The following is a 17851-nucleotide window of genomic DNA, read 5'->3' on the forward strand; positions in this document are numbered from 1 at the left end:
GTTTATCAAGATTAACTGTAAGAAAACTTTAGGTTTCCAAACCAATTCTTCATCAAGAAGAATTCTTTATCTAGTTTTTATTAAATGACAAAACATGAATGTTACATATCATTCAAATGTGGAGTTCAGATACACTTGGATAATTAAAGAAACTGACTCAAAGGAAATATATTTGGTGCATATTTGACATAAATGGCTAGATTTGTCAAAGCGGAAATTCAATCTACTAAATTCCCTAAATCAATATTTTAATTGGTTACTAGCAACAAAATATGTAACATAAAACATTGGCTAGTAATTACAAAACAACGGAAGGTAAGTTTTTGTAGCATGTTATAACATATTGAAAGTTACTTCCATTACTGTTATAAATTGTACACAACAAAAATAGTACCTTACCTTATTCTCCACCATCTGAGCACAGAGAATTAAAAATAAAATATTATTAGGCACAAATTGCAAGAGTTTTCATATAAAGGGGATATCCCAACACCATCAGATATGCTGCATGACGTGCACACACTATCAACAGTTTACAGAAAACTATTTAGGTTCTTTTTGGTAACCAGCCAAACCTCGAAACTTTGAACCTGGAGGCATCACTTCATTATCTCCTTCTCTAAAATGCAGACCTCAGTCAACAATTGCGTAAATGGTGGGGGGAAGAATTACCACAGCTTGGTTTTCTCTGCTAACAACAGCCCTTACCAATTATTTCACTGCAGTCTTTCTGAAGGCAATACAACGGAGAGTGTAAGTGAAAGAACTCAAGAAAGAATCACAAGGTTACAGTAAACTTTCTGTTCAAGACACGTCTAAAGAGAAATGACTTAATGGAATGCTGCATATAGTTCAGTAGAATCTCCATGATTCTGCCTCCTCCTCTTTCTTCCAGGCCTCAACATCTCCACCCCCACGTTTAAGAGTGGGTTTTTTTTGGAGGAGGAGGGGAAATGTTGATTGAATTTAAAACTCTTGGTTTTGTTTTAGTTTTTAACATAAAATGGTTATTTTAAAATAAATAAATGTGAAATCACACTGATTTGTTTGTAGTAATTTCTTTTTTTTTCTTCTTTTTTTTAAACAAACTTCCACTTTTTTTTTTTGGCCCTAAAAGCATGGTGAAACTTCACATAAGCAATTCTTACCACACAACTGGCAAAATCTAGTTTGCAAAATAATTTTTAATTACAATAAGCAGCAGTATGTGGCATGCTGAAGAGTAATATTAGCACCACAAATAGCATAGGAGCTAATTTCAAAATTAGTTACGTGTATTGAAAATGAAAACAAGCAATAATCAGAACAAAAGCTTTAAAAATTAGACACTGCCAAGTTCAAAGTCTTTAAAAATAAGTGTCCTTGTTGCTACTAGTATTTAGTTTAATAAAACAGATTTTAAGGTCAAATCCACTTTTCTTAAGTCATGCTTGTTTGTTTTGTCTGAATCAGGAGATGCAAAAATGTAGACTAACTGGTTGCATAACGAGATCCTCACCTATACTAAAGAAATAATCATGCTTACACGTGGGTGTGAAGCATGGCTGTGGCAAATTCATATTCTAATATTACAATAAAATATATAACTTGACTGTACATCTTGCCCCCCCCCCCCCCAACAGCACATGTTAAAGGAATGTTAGAGACTATGTTTTAGCTTAAGCATCTACCAGGCCTCATCTACCCTTGTTTCTTCAGATTCCACAGTGGTGCACCAGTGGCAGCAACAAGAAGAGCACAAATGAAAAAAAAAAAGTCAATTGGCAGCTAGTCAATATTACTGTAACTCCCTCCTGTCTCTACCACATAATTCATGAGCGGGGATCAAAACCAGCTCTTCCTGCACTTCGGCATAGACCTCTACCCAACTAAGCAAAAAGAGTAACCCTTTTAGTTGGCAGAACTAGTAGGCTATCATCCTCCCATTAAACAGAGATTAGAGAGAGACATGATCCATACTTTGCCAGTGTGTTACACTAACATCAATGAGGACTTTTTGTTTTGTTTGGGGGAGGGAAGTGAGAGAGAAGGAAGAGAAAGGCCAGCATTGACATAGTCTCAGAGTTAAAAGATGGTTCTCTAACATGGTTATAACTTGTTTTTTGCTACTCACACAAGCAAGAAAAAAAAGTGGTAACAGATTACTCACAAACATGATATATTACCATATATGATGGGGTGTCCACCCCACACAAGGCAGAGCAGGTTGAGTGAAGTCAATTAAGCTGGTGAGCTGAACCTGGGAAAGAGCCAGGGATTGAAAGGCTGACTGATGATGGAATCCAGCTAAGAAGGAACAAGCTGGGCTTGTATAAAGCCAGGAAGCTGACAGCAGAAAGGGGCTGCAGGGCAAGTAGTTTGCAGTCACTCCCTGGGAGGGGGAAATTTGAGCTGGTAAACCCAGAGAGCGGGGGAGCCAGAAGATAGAGCAGAGAAGTAAGAAGGAGTCCAGGGAAATAGCAACAGGGTCTGGGAGCAAGGAGACACAGGTTGATGGACACGGGGTCCCTGGACAGGAACACAGAGTAGTGGGTGGGTCTGGATTCCCCTATCAGCTGCTTGGAAAATGGCACAGGACCTGCCTTGGATTGGAAGACCATCTGAAGCAGACAAGGACAGCAGTGACCCAGCTGGAGGGCCAGCCCATAAAGAGGGAGCCCCCTGACTCCAGAGAGAGTGAGACCATGGCGTGAGAAACACAAGGAGGGGCAGCTGACTGTTCGAGAGTTAATCCACAAGGAGGTGCCACAGTGGTGATTAGTGAATCCCAAGACAGCATATTCAAAGTCTGTTGGGGGGGGGGGTTGTTTTCCTTTTTAACAGGGTCCCTAGGTTCTCATGCACAAACACAATACTGTAATGTTTACACCACAGTAGAATTATTTTAAAAACTGTTTCTAATACACATCATAATTCATGAAAACTATTTAAAAATTATGGTTTTGACTTTTAAAAAGACACTTTAAAGATGGATGACTCAGAAAATAGTTGTGCAAATACGTGACAGTAGTGGTTCCCAAGCTGTGGTCTATGGACCACCAATGGCACACAAGAAGCAGTGAGGAGTAGGAAGGAAGGTGGGGCCAAGACTGAATCTCTCTCAGAAAATGCTTAGCAAAATGAAAGAGTTCAAGATCCTCTGAACACTCTCTAGGAAACATATAGTTCAGAATAGTAATTGATCATTCCAGCAGAAGACAGTGCTTGCCTCCCCCCACACCTTCTGATGCCAGGCCTAGATTGTGATCTCCAAAGGACTTAGCATAATATTAGGTGTTTGAATCTGCAGAAAGGTTTCTTCCATGACAGAAGTATGAATCCTGTGTGTTGGCTAAATCTTGCATTTTTAAGAAGTTCACTACTTTCAAAAGATTCAATTTCTTTGCTATTGTACCTTTAAGTAATATAATTTATTTTTAATTAATTTTTACAAGGGTTTTTCTGCTCTTCTGCTGGGTTTGTAAGAGTTTTATCTGCTTCGGAGGTTCATGCCTTGGAACCTCAAGTTAATTAGTTTGCTCTTCTGCTGCTACCATCCAGGTAGGCACAGGACCTCTAGACTCTTTAAGCCATGCATAAAATGGACAGGAATCTCAAGCAATGCTGATCCAAAGTTCCACTTCCATTGTCAAACGCTATGCTTGAACTTCCACAATAGCCAAACAGTACCACTGACTCTAGACAGGAAATGGTTGTTCAATAAACTCAAGAAAGCAGGGTCTGGGAAAAGGAAGGGGGAGAGAATTCACAATGAACAGGTCTGCCCATGCATAGCCTTCAGAAAAATCAGAGTACCTCCTCCTGCAGTCTAATTGAGGTATTGTATAGTTTTCTAAACTGGCCATCACTATGGCTTTGTAAACTGGTTATGGCTTGGATGTTTACAACCAACTTTAAAATCATGTCTGCAAACTCTAACTTTCCTTTTCAGCTGTCTAACGAGACAAAAACAAACAAACAAACAAAAAACAGATAAAAGTCATCAGACAGTTTATTTAGAAACAAAACTATTATATCTCCATCTACTCTCAGGAAGGAATAGCCTTGGTTGCTAACCAGTGCAAGCAAGCAAAAGAGGATGTACCTGCTAAATACCCCTGGTAAGATTAGGTGGAGAGTAAACAGGGTCAGATCTACAAATTGGCCCAGTTAGAGGTTTGAAGCCACCAACTTCAGTAACCTGTGAGCCTGAGCATTATGTTAACTATCCATAAAAAGAAATTCAGTCTACACACAAGGAAAGAAAATTGAGAAAGTTGCATGTAAATTTCATTTTATCAAGCTTCATGCTTGTAGGAATATAAACCCACATTAGGCCTCAGTGAACTCTGATTTAAAATTGAGTCTGAATCTTGACATGCGTGATAGGCCTGAAGCATGTGACCAAGAATGAGATCATGAGAAGCTACTGTCTGCTGTAGCAACCCTGAAAATACCCATGTTATCTTATTTAAAGGCTTGGGCTAAGAAATAGAAATAAAGAAATCATGTCAACTGGGTACCAGGTGAAGTAATTAACTAGTTAGAAATGTTTAGTCCAGTAGCTAGGGAAAAACAGTGCGGAGTGAGGCAAGGGGAAAAATCTTGAAGAAAGAGTGCAGCCCTAAACCATTTCAGTTAATATTAGCTAAGGTCCAATAACCAGCAAGGACATCCCTTGTTTGTTATAGTGTATAAAGAGCAAGATTTTCTAGAGATTCTTCAGAGATTTTCCTTGCCCCGCTGGGATCATGCCATGATGGGAAGGTATCCTGGGCCTAATCTGGTTGCGAGTATTTGGCCAATGCTTATAACTATATTACTATTTGGGTATAGAATAGAAGGGTGTATATGCTTATATTGGCATTTTGGATGTAATCAACACAAAGCGGCCTTTGGACTAATAAAGGAACACTTGTGTGGAAACTGAGTCATGGTAAACCTTAATAAACTTATTAGGAAAATTATTTCCAACAATGCAGAAGCAAAACAGCATCAAAGTAGAAGACTGATACCAAAAAAAAAAAAAAAAAAAACCCAACAGCATGGTATACCTGTCATGAGGTTCCTAAATACACACAAGGTAAACACATCATGGACACAGAGTTCTATTAGTACCTACCTACATGAAAAACACCATTCACAACACAAACTGCAAAGTGATATGCAAGACTCCACTCTGTGCTTCCAATGGATTAATACATTATCTCCCACTGTTGAAAGCTGGTCTTGAGTCTGCTGAAGCCTAAGCACTCCAGTTCCCCTGCTGGGAAATAAACAAATGAAGCTGGTTTTAAGTGTCTTCTATTAATATACTGAAACAATTCGCACAAGCCTGGAGGCGGAAAGGATCAATAGGAAACTGAGATAGCATTAAATCATGTCAATGTACCAATATAAACAGGCTACATGAAGATTTACTAAGTCACTAAAAACTTCATTGTAAAAAAATAGATCTACTTCCTGCAGGAAGAGACTCCTGCCTGCCACCACTTAGTGAGTCAAGCCAATCTGTAAGATGTTTTACATAATTGGAAAATTTGTATTGGCCAAAAGGTTCAGAATGTTCTTATTAAGTTTCCAGAAATGGCAGATGTAGAGATACATAATGTTAACCTGAACCAAGACCAAGAAAAGAAACTATTTGTGATAGAAGCTCTGTTTCACTGCACGGCAGATCTAATTTTATACTAGCTACTGTACTTCAACTTACCCGGAGTAGGAAAGATTTACACTTTAATTCCAAAGGCAGGAAATATTAATTCTGAAGATACAGGTAATGTTAATAGCATCTTGGAAATGGTATTAGCACATAGTGGCCAGCACGATGGGGACATTTCTCTACGACAACGTTGAAATCTCAAGTAGCTGAATTATCATTTCTGTTCTTACAAAACATCAGTCTGAGTGAAACATATGGAACGGGTTTTTCAATATTACCAGAAAGCACAGTGAAAGAAACAGCAAAGAAAAGAGCCATGAATCCCTACAGACAATTGGTAAAAGATTGAACGGGGTATTTCTTTTTTTTTTTTTTTTTTGGCTGAAGAAAAGTAATACATAGTTAGAGAAAAAAACAGTTAGCTCAAACTAAATAAGACAGACAATTACACAGTCAGTCCTCATTTCTTTTAGATGGTTGACTATCACCTTAGAATTATAGTTAGCAGTAGACAACTGAAAAAATAAAACCTAATGGAAGATATGTTCTTATTTCAGTGCTCACACGCAACCCCATTTTACAGGAACCTTGCCCAGGTGAAAATATGTCTCATGTCACCTTCTTCTGCTACAAATATAGGAATTTAGGAATACTGATGGTTAAGAATACAGCGTACATTTTAATTATTCCACGAAAACAAATACTTATTTTTACTGTGCACTGAGCGCATTTGGATTAATATTTTTTTAAAGCCGCTCTAGGAAATGAAGATACATTTTGTCTCAATGTTGTGGGTCACTAATTCTCAAGCAGTGAACCTTAAATCAAACCAACTTTAAAAAAATTTTAGGTTTAATTTTAATCGGGTCAAGTTTCAACATGAAACTACACTCTATTATGCAGAGTTTCAAAAGCACATAGGCCAACATTATTTTAATACTGAAGAATGAAATACAATGCTGCCACCATTTTAGTTCCTAGCATACCTTAAAGCATTAAAATACACATATACAGAAGGTTCCACTCACAATTTCAAGAAAACAGAGTTAAATCTATCCTGTCACCCTAATCTCCCGCTATTTGGACTACATTCTGCAGCTCCCGTGGTACTGTAGGGCCTAGTGAAGTTCATGCTGCCTCTTACTCCTGCCACCACATCCCCTTTAAAAAAAAGCTTATTTACCCTGATGTTCTTACCTAACCGTGTTGCATGTTAACACAGCTCTACACGAGAATTTTTTTTACCTCTGAGGGTTGAACTACTTCACTTTTTTCAATGAAAGCCAATACTCCTATGTACATGAATTATATTTGTATGAAGGATTACTGCAGCACCATAGCTAAAAAGACATCTTTGGCTCAATTTCTTCAATGGTCACTGCCGATTTCTGATAAAAATCCTAAATCTATTATGAGATCCTTCAAGTGAGAGCCTCCTCCACTCTGGAAGAGCATCAATCTGGCCATTTGTAAAACAGTCTATGCCCTTTAAAAAACAACAAAAACCACTCGCACGCACACACAACCTGGTTCTGCAGCTGGAAGTAGTCCAAAAATGCTTACAATCACCCATTTCATGGAAGCATCAGCATTCTATCACAGCAGTGGGGTTTAAGACTGAAACCACGGACCACTCCTGGTTGAACAATCACAGTAGCATCTCCAGAATATAACATCCCTCTGGTATCAGGGCCAAAAGAATCTTTTTTTTAAAACTGTTTTATGGCCTTTGACACCCCAAAATGACACCCCAAAATGACTAACCAGTTGTGTAACAGGCAGATTGTGTCAGAGCTTTCCACTATCCTCTGGGAATAATCAGTTACCATCTCTCTCCATCCCATCTAGATTACCACCTGCAATAAAGCACACTTCCTCTTAGTTCTAAAATGTCTCACTGTGCCTCCATTTGCTCACTGAAGGTAGTAACTCTTCATCAACCCAAGGAGCTAATGGCCTATTCTTTTCTCTGAACCAGCATGTTGCACTCCTTTTGAAATACTACAACCAATATGATATTGGATTTGTGGGCTGCCTTGGATTTTCCACTTGCCACTGGCAAGGGCTGCACCTCAACCCACGTGGATGAGCACAGATCTTCCCTGGTCAATGTCAGAAATCATACTTGCACCATTTATTCACCCATTTGGCAAGATGGTCTTGCAAAGATCTGAACCATCTGAGAAACTGTAGTAAAACATCGTCAGTCCATATAAGCGACTTTCACTCACACAAGCGGGGTTTAAGTGTTTCACAGATTTCATGACTACCAGTAGCTCTTGCCTAATAATACAGTAGTTCCACTAAGTCCATGACAGGGCCTTGGTGAAGTAGTAACCCACCACAATGAGCAGGAAATGAAAAGGGGAAAAGAATACTAGAAAAAAGTAGGTCTGTGATAAAATGGAAGGAATTCATGCAGAGTCAAAAATGGCTGAAATACTGAGCTTTATTTTAAATTAGTCTTCAAAAAGAAAAATTAAGAAGTTTGGGCAATTAGTGCTATTAATATAACAGCAGGTAACATAATATTTGAAAATTAGCACACCAATCTGATCTGATGCTATTCAGAAGCCCGGGCCGCAGTGAAACTGACAAGGATCAGATCAGCTTCACTCTTCCGCTGCTTGGGAAAGCTATCAGACTCCAACAGAGATGCTATTCACTGGTGTAGACCAATCCAAGCCAGAGGCTAAAGAAGGAGCATAGTAGCAGAGACACCCACTCGATCTAATTCTCTGGGGTGCGGGTGTAACGAGGAGAAAGAAAAATTCCCTTTTCTTCTAGCAGAAAGGCTCCCCCACCCTCTTTCAGCATCCAGATGCACACTGTGCTTGTGGACTGAGTAAGATAATGGAAAAAAGCCTCCATGCCACAGATGAGAGCCTGGAGCTGCCTACTAGCCTATCATAATTCCCAGATAGCTCACATCTAGTCCTACATTTAGGCTTTTGGGTAATGGAGCTGGAGACGTTCTTGGAGCCTTTGTGGCTTAAATAAGCATGAGAATTTATTGTATTTGTGTGAATTCTTCCTCTTCAATTCAAAGAATCATGGACTTCAATGTGCATATCTGAGAGTGGGGTGCTACAATTTCTGACACAGCAATTTCCCCATTAGACATGTCAAATTCCAGGGTCTGCTCTCCTCTCAATGCACCAAGCATTAACTTATGAATTATCATTACTGGTAGCATGTGAACAGTCTTACAAATGTCTATAAATCCAAATGGGTGATCAGTCTGATGTAGATTCTCTCTCCCATCAATTTCCAAAAACAAAAGAAGTGATTTTGATTTTTTTTTTAATTCACAATTGTCACCCTTATGGGAAACTATGGGCTTGTCTACACTTACCGAAGGATTGATGCTGCGGCAATCGATGCATCAGTGGTCAATTTAGTGGGTCTAGTGAAGACCCGCTAAATTGACCGCTGATCAGTCTCCCGTCAACACCTGTACTCCACCTGACCGAGAAGAGTAAGGAGAGTTGACGGGAGAGCATCTCCCATCAACATCACGAAGTGTGGACCCCGTAGTAAGTAGCTCTAAGCTACATCGATTTGAGTTACGTTATTCACGTAACTCAAATTGCGTAGCTTAGATTGACTTTTCCCTTTAGTGCAGACAAGGTCTATGACTGATGAACCTTACATACTGTCTGAAAGCATCCAGGCTTATGTTCATTCTTACCTTTGGTGGAAGGGAGTTCGATAGTCGGGGCCAACCACTGAAATGTCTGTCTCCAGCTCAAAGTAATCTTATTCCAGTTACTGAAAACTCCATCATTCCTGAGGATCTTAGTGTGATGGCAGTGGAGCTGCTCTGTAATAATTTGAGTATGATATGTTGACCTGGTTATTGCAATGTTTATACTATGAACATACTGGTTTAGTATAACAGCAATAATAGTATAGTATATAAGGAAATCAAAGAGGAAGGAAACAGAATGTTGCAAGACAAACCAGTTCTGCACAAACACTTGAGGGTTGTAAAGAGACAATGTCATTGCAGCAAAAGGCTTGGGAACCAGAAGATCAAAAGGATGATAGCAGTTTAAAAAGAGTCTCTCAAGAGGAGGGGGAGCTGTTCAGGAGGGGCCACATTAAAACACAGGCACCCACTGGGGATGTATGAAGGAGTTAGGTCTGCTTAACTTACCATTGGGGCATGGTAAACCTAAGGTGTTTTAAGATCCTTTTCTCTAAATGCTTTGTTCAAATAAATAATACTTCGGTTTCAAGAAGGCTATGTGCATGTCTGGTCACAGACTCTCAAAGAGAAGAACCACAGGTGCCGAACCCAGATGGACTTGCTGTGTAAGCCCAATTGATATACACTGGGTATTGTAGCTTAGGGTCCAGTCTAAGAGGACAGAATTGCAGAATTCCACCCCAGGATAGGCAAAAGCACTACATCTGACACTTACACTGAAAGAGACCAGGAAGGAGACAGAAGTGCAGCTTGCCTTGCAACTGTGACTCACAAGTGTTATACCTGGTCTTCATTTTGGAGCAAGGGACTGTCTTATAGGTAGCCCAGACCTCAACACATTGAGCTCTGAAGTTCAAGGTCAGTATTCGACAGGTGGCCAGCGAGCTGGGGCACCAGGGCGATGTACTTTCATTGCCATTTTGATCAGAAGACTGAACTATTGCACCACTTGGCAAAATGTTGACGAAACGCCAAGTCTAGTGCAGTGCAGCGATAAATCCTAGAGGCTACAAATGATATGGCCAAGCCTCAGTCTGTCAGGATGGGAAATAGTCCCCTGGTGGGAGAAAAAGGGTGGGTTTTGCTACTGTTATTATTTGGGTATCTAGCAACAACAGGGAGTCAAGCAGCACTACCTCCTCCCACCCTCCCACCACCACTTTGACAACATTACGATCAGTGCTTGCAATGCAAGGTGATAAGATGTTGGTTACTTCTAAGGCTAGGTCTTCACTAGAAGCACTGCAGTGTGGACATTCGCTACAGAGACGGGAGGGGTTCTCCCATCACTGTTATTAATTTACATGAGAGGCAGAAGGTTGGAAGAATTCTTCCATCAGTCTACAGCTGCCTACACTGGAGGTTAGGCTGGCTTACCTACATAGCTTAGGGGTGTGGATTTTTCAACCCCCTGAGTGACAAAGCTGGGTTGACCTAACTTTTTTGTATAGACCTGGCCTAAAATATTTCCCTCCTCCCACTAGCATCACTTCCATCTTGTGGTTATCCAAGAGTCGGACTCACTAAGGAATTCAAACTCAGATAGCTGAGGAATGGCAAGTTCACACACAGCTGGGTGTTGTCAGCATATTGTTGGCATTTAATCCGCTCAGGGGCTTACGTACAGGTGAATAGAATGAGGGAGAGAATGAAAGCTCATGAAATATCATAGGCGATATCTGAGAGCAACAGGCAACAGCACTTCCACAGTCCTTTGGGCACAAGTTTGTGAGGAAGGAAAAGAATGATCCCAGTATCTTGCCAATGCTTGGTCTGCTAGGTCTCAGAGGAGAACCTGCAGCACCTCATAATCAAGGATGAGGATGAACAAACAACTGTCCATGTCTGGGAGGTGGTCCTCCACCAGTGCTACCGCTGTTTCAATTCCATATTCCCACTCTAAAGTAGGCTAGGAAAGGTACAGGATACTGGAAGTCAGATGTACATGGCTTTTTGCTAGCGTCTCAATTAGTCTACTCAAGAATGGAAAATTAGACATCAGGGAACAGTGTAAGAGATTGTTTGCATCAATATCTGAATATTTGCTGGATAACTATGGTTCTAGAAGTAGGAGGTAATTCTCTCTGGAGAATATTGACAAATCGGTAACCCCATTGGTTTTACCTGAGTAATCTCCCTCTCCTTCCTACTGTAGCAGGCACCTCTTTTCTCTCACCAGACTTAGCGTTTCCCCCACCAGCGATGGTGGGCCTGGGGTAATCAACCCCACTCAGGCAGGGTTTAAGAACATAAGAATTGCCATACTGGGTCAGACCAAAGGTCCATCCAGCCCAGTATCCTGTCTACCAAAAGGGGCCAATACCAGGTGCCCCAGAGGGAGTGAACCTAATGATCAAGTGATCTCTCTCCTGCCATCCATCTCCACTCTCTGACAAACAGAGGCTAGGGGCACCATTCCTTACCCATCCTGGCTAATAGCCATTAATGGACTTAACCTCCATGAATTTATCTAGTTCTCTTTTAAACCCTGTTATAGTCTTAGCCTTCGCAACTTCCTCAGGCAAGGAGTTCCACAGGTTGACTGTGCGCTGTGTGAAGAACTTCCTTCTATTTGTTTTAAACCTGCTGCTCATTAATTTCATTTGGTGACCTCCAGTTCTTATATTATGGGAACAAGTAAATAACTTTTCCTTATTCACTTTCTCCACACCACTCACGATTTTATATCCCTCTATCATATCCCCCCTTAGTCTCCCCTTTTCCAAGCTTCCAAGTTTGCCTTCCCCCTTCTGTACTCCCTTGGTTGTATTTTCAGGGTAGGCCTGAGGGTCGGCCTAAGGGGTGATCCTCCACTAAACAAAAAGGAAACAGTCTCATAAACAAAAAACCCAGGGGGGTACCTTTCGCTGCCGCCCTCCCTGGGGCAAGGTGTTATCCGGTTGGTTGCCCTGGGGAGACAGTCCTTCCCCTAGCAGGCACTCAGATTTGCCTGTTTCCCCTATGCTAAGGAGCACAGCCTCCCAGCCTGGAACAGCCTATTTCCCTGCTGCCTCTAGCCTAGCAGCAGCTTGACTTTCTCTCTCGCTTTCCCTTGCTCTCCCCAGAGACGGGGTTTTTAAAGGCCTCAGGCAGCCCTTAATTGGATTCAGGTGTCCCTAATTGACCTGAGGTAACCCCTTCTCAACTTGTAGGAAAAAGGGCCTTTAACGTTCTAGGGCTAATATATCGGCCTTACAGGACCATCTTGCAGCCGTCCGGCCTGACTTTGTCACACTACTCAATAGCCATAACAAAATGGCTACCACTCCCAAGAGGGCTGATCATTTTACTTACTGCATGTGTTGTGCCCATACCAATATGGAGGGAGGGAGGGGGAAAAAGTCATCCACAAGGATAGTCTCTCAATAATTCTCAATCTGATTATTCTGCAAGCAACATATCTTTGTGAAATCAAAGATGAAACTAGTTCTGCAGCAAATTTTGGTGAGTTCTTCTAACCAATTTGTCACCTGAGAGTTCTGGTTAAACGTAGTGAAACTGCCCCGCTTTATTGCTGGTAAATTCAATAGAAGAGCTGAGAGATTTCCAGATAAGCAGAAAGTTTTGTCCGCTAAAGCCATTGGTTAAACCGCAGGCTCATATCCTTTACAGTCAGAAGGTACCATTGTGATCACCTAGTCTGACCGCCTGTACATTGCAGGACACAGAATCTCACCCACCCACTCCTGTACAACAAACAGACTTTAGCAGACCAGCCAACTGATGCAGCCTCTGGATTTGACTTCCAAGGAGATGTCCTCATTTGGTGCTGAATCCAGGGTTCCATCGGTCATATTCTCAGCTCACTTTCACAAGACCTCTCTCCAAACATGCTACATGCTACAAACAAGGGGAAAAGATGCTTTTTTAAAATAGTTAGACAATATGATTTTAAACAACTCCTCTCTTTCACAACTTCATCCAAATTTATCTGAAGTCACTGAAACTTTTGTTTACCAAAAAATGGGGGTTGGTAAGCCATTTACGAAACAGACAAATTCTATAACCATTTCAGTGATTATGTCAAGTTACCACAGTGCAGTTAATGTCTGCACCGTGGTAAAGATCATGGTTCAATCAGGGTTAGTTATCCCTCACCTAACCATATCCTTTCTTCCTACACAAACACTTTTAAAAACACCTTTTTTCCCCTTCTTCTAAACAGGGCCTTTATGGGTTAGGAATATTCCAGGAAGCTTCTAGTCAGACACTTCCATCTTGCTGTCTTCAGACACAGAGAGGCGCTCATGTGTAGACTTGGAAAATCAGGGGTGTTTAGCAAATGTATTGCTAATATGCATTAATATATTTTTGAGCATCACAGCAGCTAGCATAGACAAAAAGTGTTTTTAAAAGTATTAGGTTTTTACAGTCCACTCTAGGGGTCAGTTATATGTTTTTAAAATGTATTAGACCTAGCCTACACTAGATGGTAAGTGGTATTTAAAAAATGCAAGTTAAAACAAATGAGGCAACACTTTTTTAAAAAATATGCCTTTTTTCTCTAGTCTAGACAGGGGCTCATTAATGGGGTATTAAATATTTAGATAAACTAGATTAAATGCCCTTAGGTAATGGTCAATCAAGGATTTTTCCACAGCAGACTCCTCCAATGTTGCAATACTTCTTCCAAGTTCATGGTAGCACTGTACCAAATAACACACAGAATCATTCATTCAGATAAGAGCTATAGCTAGGGCCCTACCAACTTCACGGCTATGAAAAACGCATCATGGACCGTGAAATCTGGTCTTCTGTGTGCTTTTACCTTGTACTATACATATTTCACAGGGGAGACTAGTGTTTCTCAAATTGGGGGTCCTGACCCAAAAGGAAGTTGCAGGGAGGTCACAAGATTATTTTAGGGAGGGTCGTGGTATTGCCACCCTTACTTCTGCACTGCCTTCAGGGCTGGGCGGCCAGAAAGCGGTAGCTGTTGGCCAGCTGTCCAGCTCTGAAGGCAGAGCATTGCCAGCAGCGGTGCAGAAGGGTGGCAGTACCACAACCCTATCCCCCGCCACACACACACACACACCAGTCCTATTTGGGTCAGGACCACTACAATTACAACACCGTGAAATTTCAGATTTAAATAGCTGAAATCATGAAATTTATTATTTTTAAAATCCTATGACTGTGAAATTCACCAAAATGGATTGTGAATTCGGTAGGGCCCTAGCTATAGCTGCTAAGACCTAAGATCACCCATGTGTGGAACAGCTGATTTACTATTTCTCCTATAAACTCTGGCTGTTTAATATCTGACCTATTCATTTTTTAAAGATTTTCTCCAAACGTAACACAAAAATCCTTGCATGTCTGCCAACCTATGAAAACTATTTAATAAATAAAAGTAGAGTACGTCATAAAAATGCCATGGTCTATAACTACATACCAATAAAGTCACAGGAAGTGGCCCATTTCCATTCACTTGTGCAAATATTTTAATCCCAGCAGCACCATCTAATGGAGAGCTCACCAATTTTTTTTTCCTGTACGTAACAATGTATTTATGCAGAGGCACCAGCAACGGATAACATTCTATATAACTGATTCAATACACCGTGTCTTGCTGCTAATCTTTCTTTAATAAAGGCAGGCTATTTCTACATGGTAGATTGTATTCTACATTTCTCTATGGATAGTTCATGAACACTACATTCATGTGCGGATTTATTTGCATGAAAGATGAATAATGAGGCTTTAGCTGGAACTGCTTTCTTAAGTTTTAAATGTAGAAAAGCCAAATTTAAAAGAACAGCAAACTTAAGTTGCTTGAAGTCTGCTCACTCCCTTCTCCACAAGCAACCAGAGAGGGGCATTCATACCTCTGACTGAAGTCCAAGTACCTCTAAACTGTAATAAATCCCAGCTAGGAACAGAGGATCCAGAAACCTGGATCTTATCCATGGCAATACAGGTCACTAACCATTATCTTATATTCACTTAAAATAGAAAGTTTAACAAAACATATAACTTAAATTTGCTCTCCTGCTACCAGGGCCGGCTCCAGGCACCAGCTTGCCAAGCAGGTGCTTGGGATGGCCCCTTTGGAGAGGGGCGGCACGTCCAGCTATTTGACGGCAATTCGGCAGACAGTCCCTCACTCCGACTCAGAGTGAAGGACCTCCCACCGAATTGCCGCCGCAGATCGCGATCGCGGCTGCTTCTTTTTGTTTTTTGCCACTTGATGCGACAAAAACCCTGGAGCCGGCCCTGCCTGCTACAGTAGGTACCAGATAAGGTAAATAGCAGCACACAAGCTCTCAAGAACAGAAGTGCAACATATGGCAAGATAACTATTGGAAGTCACTGTCCGCTATCTTCTTTACATGTTTTTATCTTATACCACAAACAAGCCTGGTTTGAAGCCATATAATTGTGTAACCTACATACATACATTTTCCACATTGCTTTTCCCACTCATACTACCTCCCCTGCTCCTTCCTATCATTTTACATCCATTGTTGTGACAATTTAAGCCTGATCCTACAGACAATTAAGCACATGCTTAATTTTAATCACACGAGTCCTATCCCACTGAACACACTCATGTGACTGGAGTCACACACAAGCGTAAGGACTGGCACTTGAGACAGTAAGATCTTTGGGGCAGGAATTGTCCTGCTATTTTGTATACAGTACCTAGCACAATGGCAACCAAGCCCGATTAGTACTGTACCATAAACAGTATATTTACCTGATTTGCTCTCAACACAGTCAACCAACATACTTCAGAGTGCTTATAAAAATTAGATCATATACAGTCCTGCAAATGACTGCAGAATAACCTCAGGTTATGTAGGCGTATAGTTGTGCGCACATGCGTGTGCAGGTACACACACACCCCAGAGTACTTACTCCTCTTCTTCTAATCATTTTAGAGAATGATTTCAGGGAAACCAGCAAGAACATGGTATGTGTATTTAGAAGAACAAACAAACTTTGGCCACTCAAGCCCACAAAATGAATTAAAGCCCCAGAAACTACCTTAAACATCCTCATGTGAAATACTGGAAGTGAAATACATAAATTCCATTGTGCTTTTCAAAATGAAAGTGAAGGTTTCATGCATTTGGAAAAAGGAAAAGTCCAGACAGAGGTAGTTTATAGTCCCAGATCCCTGAGATCAAAGAACAGTTGACATAAATCCCCATGTATGATTTACTAAAGAAGCTGATTGGGAAAATAAAGAGTTTATCACAGAGATTGCCCAGGGCATTCTTCTACATATGTTCCAAAAGAAAAATTCAAAATACCTCATAATGTGTCCATGTAGCACAGATAAAAGGAACTGCTAAATAGTAAGGGCAGCATTGTAGCAACATCCACTAGCAGAACAACAGAAAAGGGTCTATTGGTATTTCCATTTTAAATCCATTCCTTTGATAAAAATATCTAGTTTTTCATTAATCACATGGAACTGTCTGAAGTTTAGCAAAACCAGGTTCTCTATATAGGTGAAGCATGATCCAACTGACACAGAAACCAATGGAAAGACAACTACCTTCACACGAATCACTGTGGATATTCTTTGACTTAAAGAGATGTGCAAAAAACACTAAACTGTTGAGATATTACTGCAGCAGTAATTCAGAGACTACTAGAGAGACACATGCGAGTTAGATGATAACTAGGTGAAGGCTATGGCAAGTAGGTGACTACATCTTTACACCCCTGAATTAACACCCAAGTGCTGTCAGCTTGAGAAAAAGAGTATTTTGCAATCCTGTAGTCAAGCTCTTTATTCTTAGGCAGGGGCAAATGTAGCCTTCCAATTCAATGGGTGTGGACACAGGGGGCAGGGGAAATAATGGGGAAGGAGGTGTCAGAGAGGGCCCAGGCGGGTCACTGCCCTCCCTGCAGGGCTGGGGGCAGCCCATGGCCATGGGGTGTGCTGTTCTTCCTGTGGGAATGTGGGGGTTCTACCCTGTGTGCATCCAGTCCTGCCTCTCCCTGAACTCCAGCCCCTTTGCAGTGGGAGCGCCCCCCCCCCCCAACCCCACTCCTGCCTCAGTGCAGACCGGACTGTCAGGGCAAGAGACCAATCAACGGCAGGCACAAAGCCTGATTGTCGCTGCAACAGCAAGCGCCAGACCACAATACCAATCACTCAAATTTGGCCTAACCACCTCTCCATTCACACTTGATCACATACATGCACACCTCATGATGGAGGGATGGCCGGGCTAAATTTGAGCGAGTGGCCTTGTGACCCTGTTCGCCAGGTTGCTGTGCCACTCAGTTTGACTTGAGCTGGCCTGATTTCTGCAGGTGCAATTCCACCCATGGAGCCCAGGTAAAGCCACCCTTGCTCTTGGCACCTACTGAGACTAGTGTTGGCAACCCTAATCAATTTCAACCAAAGCAGGCATAATAAAGGCACAATGCTCCTCTATTAAGGATGCTGGGATAAGCATCAAAGAAGAGAAAGAGACAAGAAAGGGTGTGTGAGGGAAAGACAGCAAGCGTACAATATTTAGAGAGCAATGTCCAAG

At 41.3% G+C, this 17851-nt stretch overlaps 1 protein-coding gene across 5 annotated transcripts in view; it reads right to left on the bottom strand.

Annotated features, from left to right (window-relative positions):
- Nucleotides 1–17851, bottom strand: part of TRAF3 (TNF receptor associated factor 3) — a 100626-nt gene that overhangs the window by 73864 nt on the left and 8911 nt on the right. For 2 of the 5 annotated variants that reach the window (XM_034767964.1, XM_034767962.1), the window contains exons 1-2: nucleotides 9333–10448; nucleotides 5102–5245 (exon numbers count right to left, since the gene is read on the bottom strand). The exons of 1 other annotated variant lie outside the window; for it this stretch is intronic. The gene's annotated coding sequence lies outside the window, so the exon portion shown is untranslated. Of the gene's footprint in view, nucleotides 1–399; nucleotides 472–5101; nucleotides 5246–9332; nucleotides 10449–17851 lie in introns of those variants that run through there. 2 more of the 5 variants (XM_034767963.1, XM_034767965.1) reach the window with 2 other exon arrangements.

This window comes from Trachemys scripta, chromosome 4 (assembly GCF_013100865.1).
Source record: "Trachemys scripta elegans isolate TJP31775 chromosome 4, CAS_Tse_1.0, whole genome shotgun sequence".
Classification (NCBI taxonomy): Eukaryota; Metazoa; Chordata; order Testudines; family Emydidae; genus Trachemys; species Trachemys scripta.